The sequence below is a fragment of the Vespa velutina genome, chromosome 5 (genome assembly GCF_912470025.1).
Source record: "Vespa velutina chromosome 5, iVesVel2.1, whole genome shotgun sequence".
Classification (NCBI taxonomy): Eukaryota; Metazoa; Arthropoda; class Insecta; order Hymenoptera; family Vespidae; genus Vespa; species Vespa velutina.
Genome location: NC_062192.1, coordinates 87,501 through 98,213, shown reverse-complemented (window position 1 = coordinate 98,213; position 10,713 = coordinate 87,501).

The following is a 10,713-nucleotide window of genomic DNA, read 5'->3' as shown; positions in this document are numbered from 1 at the left end:
TCGTACTTTCGCTCTTCCTTTCTGTTCTCTCTTAGCATGTTACTCCCTTGGCCCCCTGCCGTCTTCCGAAGGCCGTCTCCTTCTCCGTTTCTCTATTGTAAAGGCGCGCGCGCGCACGCTCTCTTTCTCTCTCTCTCTCTCTCTCTCTCTCTCTCTCTCTCTCTCTATCACGCTCAACGAAGGAAGGCGCGTGTACGCGAGTCTACTACACGGCTTCTCCCGTCTTCTCCTTTCGATTCGGCGGCCACCCTCTCTTTCTCAGGCTGTCTTTACCACCCCGGCAACGTTACGTGGCACGACCATCTTCGCGTTCGCCTGCCCAACACACGTCCAGCAACCGAGTCTTTCTCCATCTATACTGCAGCGAGAAAGCGGCAGAGGGGCTCTCGTCGGATAGAGGGATGCAACGTCTTTGTGTATGCGCACGATCACCCTCTCACCACCTCCGCCTTTCTCTCTCTCTCTCTCTCTCTCTCTCTCTCTCTCTGGCACACTCTCATTCTCCTCCCATTCTTCTTCCGTATGCCGTGGACACGTCCTTCCTTAGCGCGCGGAGCGCGGACATGCCCGAAGAGAGACGGCAAGAGTTTACATGCACCTATCAAACTCTTCCGTCTGCCGCTTTTGTTTTTTTTGTTTTTCATCTCGGTCGAATCGAAAGAAAACTCTACAAATGGAGAATATTCATCGAGCTACTAATTGTAGTCATATTTTAGAAAATGAATAAATCTGTCCCGTCGTTTTCGTCGGTGTTCAGAAATCGTCGATAAAATTGATGTAAACAGGCACTTGGCACGCTCTTCGCTCCTAGCGAAGGTTTCTCCCTGGAGAATAGTTCTCTGCTCGTCGCTTCCCTACCAACCAACTCTCGGTCTCGCTCACTCTTTCATACTTCGTCCCATCTCGTTCGGCCGTCCCTTTTAAAGAGGAAAGGAGATGGCACGGTTGGTAGCGCACCGCGCGAGGATCAACGGCAGCAGGGGGGAAGGAAGGGAGTGCAAGGTGCAGCCATAAACAGCTTGTTGCTTCCGCGAAACTGCCAAGGCTCTCCTACGGCAACGCGAGACTCGGTTATACTACCTATCCGGCAGAATGGCTCGGGTGGGCGCAAGTATGCGTAGAATGTGAAAGATTGCCCCGTGAGAGTGAGAACGGCGCGAGAAGCGGCGGAGTTCTCGACCGATGGTTAAAGCAACGACAATTTCCATCTCTGTTTCTCCTCGTCCTTTCCTCTCCTTCGACGTTTTCACGCGTCTCGGATTCTTTCTCTAGCTTGCGAAAAAGAGAAAAAATAAACGGAAGAAAGAAAGAAAGAAAGGAAAGGAAAGGAAAGAAAAGAAAAGAAAAGGGAAGAAAAAAAGAAAGAAAAGGATAAAACAGGCGCAATTTCAACGGTTACGAACGATTATCGCGCATAGGTATCCTCTACGTTTACACGTATTCATCCATCGTGCGAGCTTTTTAAAAGCGTCTTTGAACCGTGTGGAAGAGAGTTGCGCGTTACGAGTGTCGAAACGGTTTTGTCTCTTCGAAGATAACATTGAACAACAACGTGCCTGTTTTACGTTGCAGAACTCACGACGGTCGATGTAAGGTACGCGTAATTACGGAGCGTGTGCCGCGGCGTACCAGGTACACGAGAAACTAATAGTCGCCGACCGAGCCGTAACAACTGTCATTAACAGTCATTAACAACGCACGGCTACCTCTCAAAACCCACGGAAAAAGGATACGGAAAGTCGTCCGATTGGTAAGGGAAAGTCAACTCCGAGGTAAACGGCCGTTTCGCCTTTTCTTATACATTCGCGTCTACGCTAATATTCCCCATATGCTTTTTCGGCCGCTAAATACCGTAAAGAGTAAAAGAGATCGGAGACGTTTATTTCGTCTCTGTGGTAGTGCATAACGCAACACAGAGAGCTATTCGTTTTGTTCTAAACTCGAGAGCAAAACTTAGAGGAGAGTTTGAAAGAGAAGGATGCTAGCTCGCGCTAGGTAGTCGAGGCAAACGATCTGTCGGTGGATCGTCGACAAGTAATACGGCTCGAAACGCGAACGAAGGGTGAATCGCGAAACACGAAACGCGAAATTCACGAAACATTGGATTACGGAGTAAGGCATGTAATCGGCCGCAGGCCTAGACGCGTTGGAACGGACCAACTTTGTAGAACGGACTAGGAGGAGAGGCAGTGACCAGAAAGCGCACGATGGATGCAGAAAGGAGAGTGAGTGAGAGGGAGAGAGAGAGACAGAGACAGAGAGAGAGAGAGAGAGAGAGAGAGAGAGAGAGAGAGAGAGAGAGAGAGAGAGAGAGGTTTGGTAACGCCGTACGCGAAGGAGAAGATAGAGTACGAAGAAGAAGACGGAGAGAAGCGAGAGCGCCGGAGGTGGAGGTGAACGCCAAGGGTTCTGAGATACTAACCCTTGGCCAAGCCGCACCCCGAGGTCCAGAATAATCTACAATCCATATCAGTCTTAGGTAGTCCACCCTATCCCCTCGCACTCCTTCCACGTCCTAGAACCACCTTTGGCAATGAGAGCTCGCCGTTCCCTCCCTCCTCTTCCCTTCCTTCCTTCCTTCCTTCCTTCCTTCCTTCCTTAACTATCCCGTTCTCCTTCGCGTTCTCCCTCTCTCTCTCTCTCTCTCTCTCTCTCTCTCTCTCTCTCTCTCTCTCTCTCTCTCTCTCTCTCTCTCTCTCCGTCTTTCTCTGTCTTTGTGTCCGTCTTTCTCTCTCCCTCTCTCACCTCCTTCTGTCGTACCGCTCGCTCCTTGCCTTAGCCGCAACCCTTGCCGGGACCAGCCGGCTAGTCAATACCCCACACGTTCCATGCTTATACGTGCTAGTGCCTAGCTCCTTCTGTGTATGGACCGTAAACCATCTCCCTATCCAGCCCACGACCACCCCGACTACTCCTTAACGATGGAACTATAGCCCCGGATCTTCGCCGTCCCGCGACCCGAGCCGCCCGGTAAATTCGCTTGGCAACTGGCAGTATGCTGACTCGAATCATCGAACGATTCCAAGTCCGTCTTTCTCGCGAGTTTGAAAGTACACGTTGTTGTCGGTCGCGTCGCTCGTCGTACCTCGAACGACGTTAAAACGAGAGCAATCGGTTAGTTCGATTCCTCGTTAGATTCCTTCCTCGATATCGTTTGGAAGAACTCGCAAGCGCTTGCTTTCCTTGCGAGTGAGGAAAATTGCAAAATTTCAGGAAAAGAAAGCTCGTCGATGATTTCGTCGGTAAAAGATTTTTCATAAAGATATATATATATATATATATATATATATATATATATGTATATATGTATATGTATATATGTATATATATGTATATATGTATATATATATCTTTATATATATTAACGATAACGAGAATGAAATCAAAAACTTCATCATTAGATATTTAAGAAGAAACGGTCGTTGCGTTCCGGGACGAGTCGCTTGCAAACGTATCGGTCCATTCTCGTAAATGTACGTAAACGTCTTGCTTAGATACGTCGCGTACGGGAATATCGCGAAAGAGACCCAGACTGAAAATGAACGATTAGCTTATCCGAGTTAACCGCGGAAGCGACTGGACTGCATTATTAAGAAGGTTCTGGCTTGTAAGAAGGCAGCCGCACAGATCGGAGCGACGGGTAAACGTGGAGCGGGAAGCGGAGAAAAGGGGGAGCGGTGACCGAGGAAGAGCGAATCTAACGTAAGAGAGAATAGAAGAACACAGAAGGGCGGGAAGGGGAGGATGATGGGAGCAGCGCGGATAAGAGGGGATCTGGCGGGGGAACTGGCGGGATTCGGTAGACGAGATATTTATTATAGCATCGCTTCCTGGCATCAGCTATTTTAGTCTTCATTCATAGATACCTGGAGTCTCTCTAGCGGCGGAATCAGTTTCCTTCGCGAAACGCGCTACGTAGGAATAGTTAAACTCATTCAACGCGGTTCGACGCGCGTTGGGGTGCGCGCGAGCTCGTCTCATTCATGATCCACCTAGGGATATTATACTATATTCTTCGAAGGATAGTAAAGTTCGAGGAGCCACGCAATGACGTGCCGTTTAAGCATCGCGACGACAGGTCGATCGCTATATGATGCTTTAGGCCGATCGAAAGAGCTCGAACCGCTCGAATATATAGTTGGAAACGATAACGTATTCCGGTTACGTAACGCTTAAACGCAATTATGACGCAAGCCTAGGAACGTTAGTAAATATATTACGTACGTAGAGGAAGTATGTAAATATAGGGGGTACATGTATGTGTAGGAGGTACATAGGCATACATAGGCACTTTCACCTAGTACACTTTCGTCGGCGTACCTAGTTATCGACAGGCCGTTGCTCGTTTAAATCCACCAGTACAAAACTCTATTGTATCGAAGGGCATTCTTTCGAGAAACGGTACGTCGTTTTACAGCGTTACCTGTCATCTTATCTCTTCTTCTAGCCTAAAATACGCACCTTGCGAAGGACCGAGTCCTTCTAGCTAAGTAAGTGTACCTAAAGCGGATTAAGTTTTGTGAACACGCACGAGTCTTTTCTTTGGAAGGATGTCGAAAAAAGTCCGTTTTAAAATTCTACCGATCGAGCTAACTTTCTACGAAACTTTAAGGAGCAACAGTTAACCTTTCTCTCTCTCTCTCTCTCTCTCTCTCCCTCCCGTCGTTTCGATTTTTCGCGAATTATTATTCCCTCTTATTGTCCTACGTCATAACCTTTGACCCTGCCGTAATCGAAAAGGTCTTTTCGCGACTCGTCCACCTACACTTGGTCATCGTAGTGTCCGTAATTAGAATTAACTGGCAGCTGGCCCTCGGACCTTCGGAGAAAAGTACCATAGTTTTAGTTAGGGTCTCCTCTCCTCTCCTCTTCTCGGAATTGTGCGTGCACGTTCGTCGTCTTTTCTCTCTCGCACGCCTCGGCCGATTCTTCGAACGATCATCGCGCGCTCTTCTCGTCACTTTATGTCTCATAATTATTGCCCCTCCGCACCTATTTTACGCTACCTATCCTGCATCCCGAGAGATAGACCGAGAGAGAGAGAGAGAGAGAGAGGGAGAGGGAGAGGGAGAGAGAGAGAGAGAGAGAGAGAGAGAGAGAGAGAGAGAGAGCTCTTCTCCTCTTACCTTTCTTCGTTTCACATCTTCTTCGTTGCGTTCGCATATGCACGAGACGCTATCGCTAGCGGTGCTGGCAAAGGAGCGCAACAGCGTAAGATCATGGGTATTAGGATGCTTGGTTGTGCCAAGGGACGACAACGGACGAAGGACAAAGAGTTTAGAACATCGTGGTTACGCTTTTGTCTCGCAACGGTTACACCGAGAGAAGGAAGGGACGCGAGTACATAGTTACTCGCCGTCGTGTAGGTGCACCTGCGGGCTACACCTACGAGACATAGTTAGCGGCTACCTGCTTCTACGTGGGATGAGGCAAAGAGTAAGAGAGAGAGAGAGAGAGAGAGAGAGAGAGAGAGAGAGAGAGGGAGGGAGAGAAAGGGGCAAGAGGATGGAGAGAAAAGAAAAGAAAAGAAAAGGAAAGAAAAGAAATTGTAGATAAAGCAGGATAAACGCATAAGCGCACGAAAGCAAGGGTTTACGCGTTCCTCGAAGGCGAGCCGATCGGCAAGGCCGAACGGCAAAATGGAATTGCTGAATCGTGAAAAAGGCGCGCGTATTGGCGCACGGAAGTTGGAGGGAGCGCAAAAGGACGCAACCGAGGAGGAAGGAGCGATGACGCGCCAAGACGCTACCTGCCTGCCGCCTTTATTCTCGATCGCGGTAATTGCGTCCGTAATACTGACGAGTATTTGGTAAATATTTGAATAATGTATTGCGACATGCTCTCGATGAGAAATCGATTCTTGCCGTTGGAAACTCATTATTTCCTTTCCTTATTCTCTCCTCTCATCTTTCCCTTCTCCCCTGTCTCTTTCCGTTTTTACTTGTTTCCTCTCTGCTGACACTTTTTTCCATTAGATTTTAACGCACTAATTTTACGCAAGTACTCGCTCGCACGCCTGCCTTTCGTTTCTTATCCGTAGTATCTTTGAAAATTGGTTCAACGGTTTATACATTCTTGAATAATTGACTCGGCATCGTCTAGGAAATTTTCTACGTTCGAACTACGTTCGAACGAAATCGTAGACTCAAAGTTCCTTGGCAAACTTCCAAAGGTCAGTCTCTCGAAGCAGGACGCGCCGCCGAATAGTACAGCTATCGTAAAAGGTCGAATAAAAAAGCGGAGATCACGAAGAAAATAGGGATCGTTGCTTTTCGAGGCTTGCTTTGCGAGCGTTCGACGCTATCGAAACGAAGTCGACGGGAAAATATCCTATGGACTACGTACGCATATGCATGCACGGTACATATGAATGCATATGTATCCAGCCAGGTATGAGATCGGAAGATAGCCAAAAAAGGACTATGACGACGATTTATGGTATACGGTTGAAGGACGGCGTTACAATGGAACAGGTAAAGACAGGTAAAGAAAAAAAGGTTCGGCGATACTTAGGAACGGTCGTAGCCGTGGTCATGGTCATTTCGCGTTCGTGCAGCTGACCGCTGCGACTATGTTGCACGTTGGAAGAACGAAAATTAGCCGATAAAAGAGAAAAGTTTCGAGAGGACAATGCGAGGATGGAAAAGTACTCGTAAAGGTACAAGATATGAGAGGAAGGACGGAAGGAAGAAGGAAGGAAGGTGTAAGAGGTGTGTTTCCTTTCTAAAATTCAGTCTTCTAATGTGCCTGGGATTGCAAAGGGTGTCGGTCAAAGATTAGAGTGGCGAGCAGGTAAAGCAAAAAATGTTGAAAGAAAAGGAAAGGAGCAAAGCCAGTCCTACGTGTCCGTCGCTCGTCCGTCCTGCATTCGCCGGCCATCCGTCGGCCAAAGTCCGTCTTCGAGGGGTGTCCGTGAGACAATGTGTGGTGCGACGTACGAAAGACAAACACACCTGACCATTCCTTCGTCTTTTGGGTAGAACTCGTGTCGTCTGAGAATTCTTGTCCATTATGGTCATACGGTATTACCTCTCACGTACTTAAAGCGTCCAGCAGCGATATACCTTAGGAACTAAGAGCGTAAAGCCATCTCTATATATATATATACATGTATATGTATATACATATATATGGTATGTATATACATATATATGGTATGTATATACATATATATGTACATATATATATATATATATGTGCGTGTGTGTACGTCTAGGAGCACGTATATGTATACACACATACGCATACCCACACACACACACACACACACACACACACACATATATATGTATATACGGCGGATAGCTGTCAACCAAGCGTGGTTTGAACGCGCGTCCTTCGTACCTGCGCGTAGCACGAAAATCCGAGAAAAGACTGAAAATAGCGAGGCGCTTGGACGATATCATCTCCTCTTTATCCGTGACTCGCTTCGTCCTCTTAGCGACCTCTGCTTACCTTAGACATGCAATGTACACACTTTTACCTCCGGCGCACCTTCACCGCACCTTCCAGCTACGCTAATCTCTCGCAGATCTCCCGCGGAATCTCATTAGAAATTCATAACCGTCGACCCCCTGTACCCGCTTCTCGGAGGTGGACGGGGGAAAAAAGCCATGATACGAAAGAAATAAGCAGGCAAAGTACATTAAAAATTAATTACTTTGCTGATGGAAGCTAGAAGTGCCTAGTGCGCGTCTACGCCCTCTCTCACAGAGCCGGAGCCAGAACCGGAGCCGGATCGACGTTTCCTTCTCGGCGCGGCGCCTCTAGCTCGCCACTTTTCTTAATTCTCCGCGCGTTTCCCCGTCCAAACGGAAAAGATGCCGCGTTATTTCTCTTTATCTCGAATACGTTCCTAGGTAAGTACTTCCTAGTTTGTAGCGTTCGGGAAAGGAGCGCATTTTTTGAAATTGCAGTCGATGGTACTGTCTCTCTCTCTCTCTCTCTCTCGATCGTAAGAGAAAGATTGTACCCTACCGGCTTATAGAAAACTTCAATGTTACTTTAAAATTCAAAATCGTCGTTCGTTCGAGTCAGTTAATCTCGTTGCGAGCTAGAGTCGCAAATCACTCCGCTCCGAGGTTTGCTACGAAAGTTAACTCTCCGTCGGAGCCTACCTACTTATTTTAATATCACCTTATTACCTCTAGGCCAGGGTAAATAGATAAATAGATTTCGCGGAAAGGCCTCGATCGGATTTGCCGAGCGGCAAGGCACTTAAGTCTCGCGACCTTCTTCCGCGACGACGCCCGGTAACGTCAAGGCAACGTCGTGCGCTCGCTCGCTCGCTCGCTCGAAATAAGGTAAAAACTAGAAAGAACGGCGGATATCTAAGAAGACGAGGAAAGATGTAACGGGGAAGTGAGCGAATAGGGGGCGGGGAGGGGGGAGGGCGATTAACGAGGGAGAAAGATTTTCCTTCTTTAGTCCTGCGTTTCTCCGCATTCATCTATGTACATCAAATTCTACCGTCTCTCCCACGTCCATCGTCTCCTTCCAGAGCGGTAGGACTCGGAGACTCTAGGAGTAATTAACTCCTTAACGAAGTAAACACGACGCCATCTTAATTCAAGCTATCCCTCTCTCCAGATGGACGCTAAGTAAAATACACCTGCGCGCGCGCTCCCTAATCTCTGTACTCGAGGAAAAGCTAGGAATAAGATCGAGTGTTATGGCATCGAGAGAATGGGAGGCCAAACGTATAGCCGACTCCCTCTTGAGACGCATCAACATATTGTAACAGCCCTAACTTGAGTGAGAGCAAAGAAGTAGTAAGAAAAAAAACAAAAGTGATAAACGGAACGATCGAAATGTTTTAAGCGACTATTGAGTATATTGAGTTTTCGCGTCTCAATCGTACCTAGTCGATAGGGTTGGACGTAGAGAGGAGGTGGAGGGATCGGCCGATGTGTTGTCGGCCGAGGTGGCGCGAGCCTATGCCGAGATGATTCGACGGCAGCAGCAGCGGGGCACAGCGGTGAGGTAACACGATCCAAGTTGCATCACAGGCGTGGATCGCATCTCTGCCACGTGAGCACGGCGGGTACGGGGGGGAAGAGCGCTCGCGGCTCGGTGCGACGGACGGGAGGGTGTAAGAGACGAGAGCAGATGCGCGCCGGATGCAAAGAGTCGAGGGCGACTCGGGGCCACTCGGTCGTTTCTTCGCTTCTTCCTTTTCTCTCGTTCGTTCGCGAGGCAGGTCGAAGGGGTCCGGGTCGCACGATCCTGCTTGATCTTTGCGCTCGTGCTTGCCATCTCTCCTTCCTCGCGCGGTTAGCGTAGAGCCACGAACATCATTGCAGGATATCTTTTCGATCGAGATATTATAGCCCCGACCCTATCCTATCGTTGCTCTCGTTTCTTTCTTTTCCGTTTGTTTATGTCTAAAAGTCGCGGCGTATCGTACGATTCACCTGACGCCATACGTAGATCTACGTCTGCGTAATCGTCTCGTCCATATTATAGAAACCTTTAACCCCATGATTCCGACGCGAACTAACTGCTCGGATAGGTCTATTTCAATGGCGAAGGGAGAGAAGAAGTGAACTAAATGTGCGAACGTACGACTAACTTAATCGCGTATCTCTTGCAATTAGTCGAAATCGATCCGTTTTATTTTACGGCCTCGAACGAATTTATCGAACGTAGTTAGACTTTGGATCAAGCCGACAAAGTTTTCCCTTGCTCTCTCTCTCTCTCTCTCTCTCTCTCTCTCTCCCTCTCCCTCTCCCTCTCCCTCTCCCTCTCCCTCTCCCTCTCTCCCTCTCTCTCTCTATCCTTCGCACGTTCGCTCGCTCGCTGCCGCATGACAGCCCCCCTTTCGGGAGTCGTGCATTCGTAGTATTCGAGATCGTGCAAGATACAAAATTTAATATTAAAATCCTTCTGAACGTGGACGGGCTTTATTTTATGCTCGTTTATGAATCGCACGCCGACTACAACTTTTGTTTCCTGTTTGAAAAGGAAACGATCGTCGTTATAGATAGATCCTTAAACGAGATGCATGACGTATTTCGTCATCGTCCGAAGCAAAATCGTATTGAATAATACGCAGCGATCTCATAGGATCACGCGAGCGTTCTTCTACCGCTGATATCGAGATCGAAGAAAGGAAGAAAGGAAAAAAGAGAGGGAAATACGAGTGGTACGGTCGAAAAGAGAGGGAGAATTCGTTTCTTCTTCTCCTACTCTTTTCACTTCTCCTCCTCTTGCTTCTTCCAATTCTCGTCCCCTATTCCTTCTTCGCCTCTCGTCTTTTCCACCCCGATCGTCCTCGGGCACGAGGGAAATATTCGTAAGAATTAAAGCGCCGGGAATTAACATTCCTTCGGAGTTAAGAGGGAAGCGAGGTACGGAGAAGAAGGTGGTTCCGACTCCAAGGGGGTTGCCATCGGTCGGAGAGAGAGGGTATCGGAGGTGCGTGCATGCCATCCTTGCGAGCGAAACAACGGGAGCATTACCACCCCTCCTTTATCTCCATCACCTCCTCACCTCTCGAAACTCTTCTCGTTTCCCCTTTCTCTCTTCTTCTCGTTCTTCTTCGTCTTCTTCGGTCTCCTCCTCCTCCTCCTCCTACACGTTCGAATGCGCGCGCCCACGAAGAGACTCCCATACAGACAAAGCATGCACAACACAGGTCGAAGTAGACGCGCGTATTATACGTATACGCTCTCCGTCTCTATCCATCTCCTCTTCACCCATTACTTCTTTCTC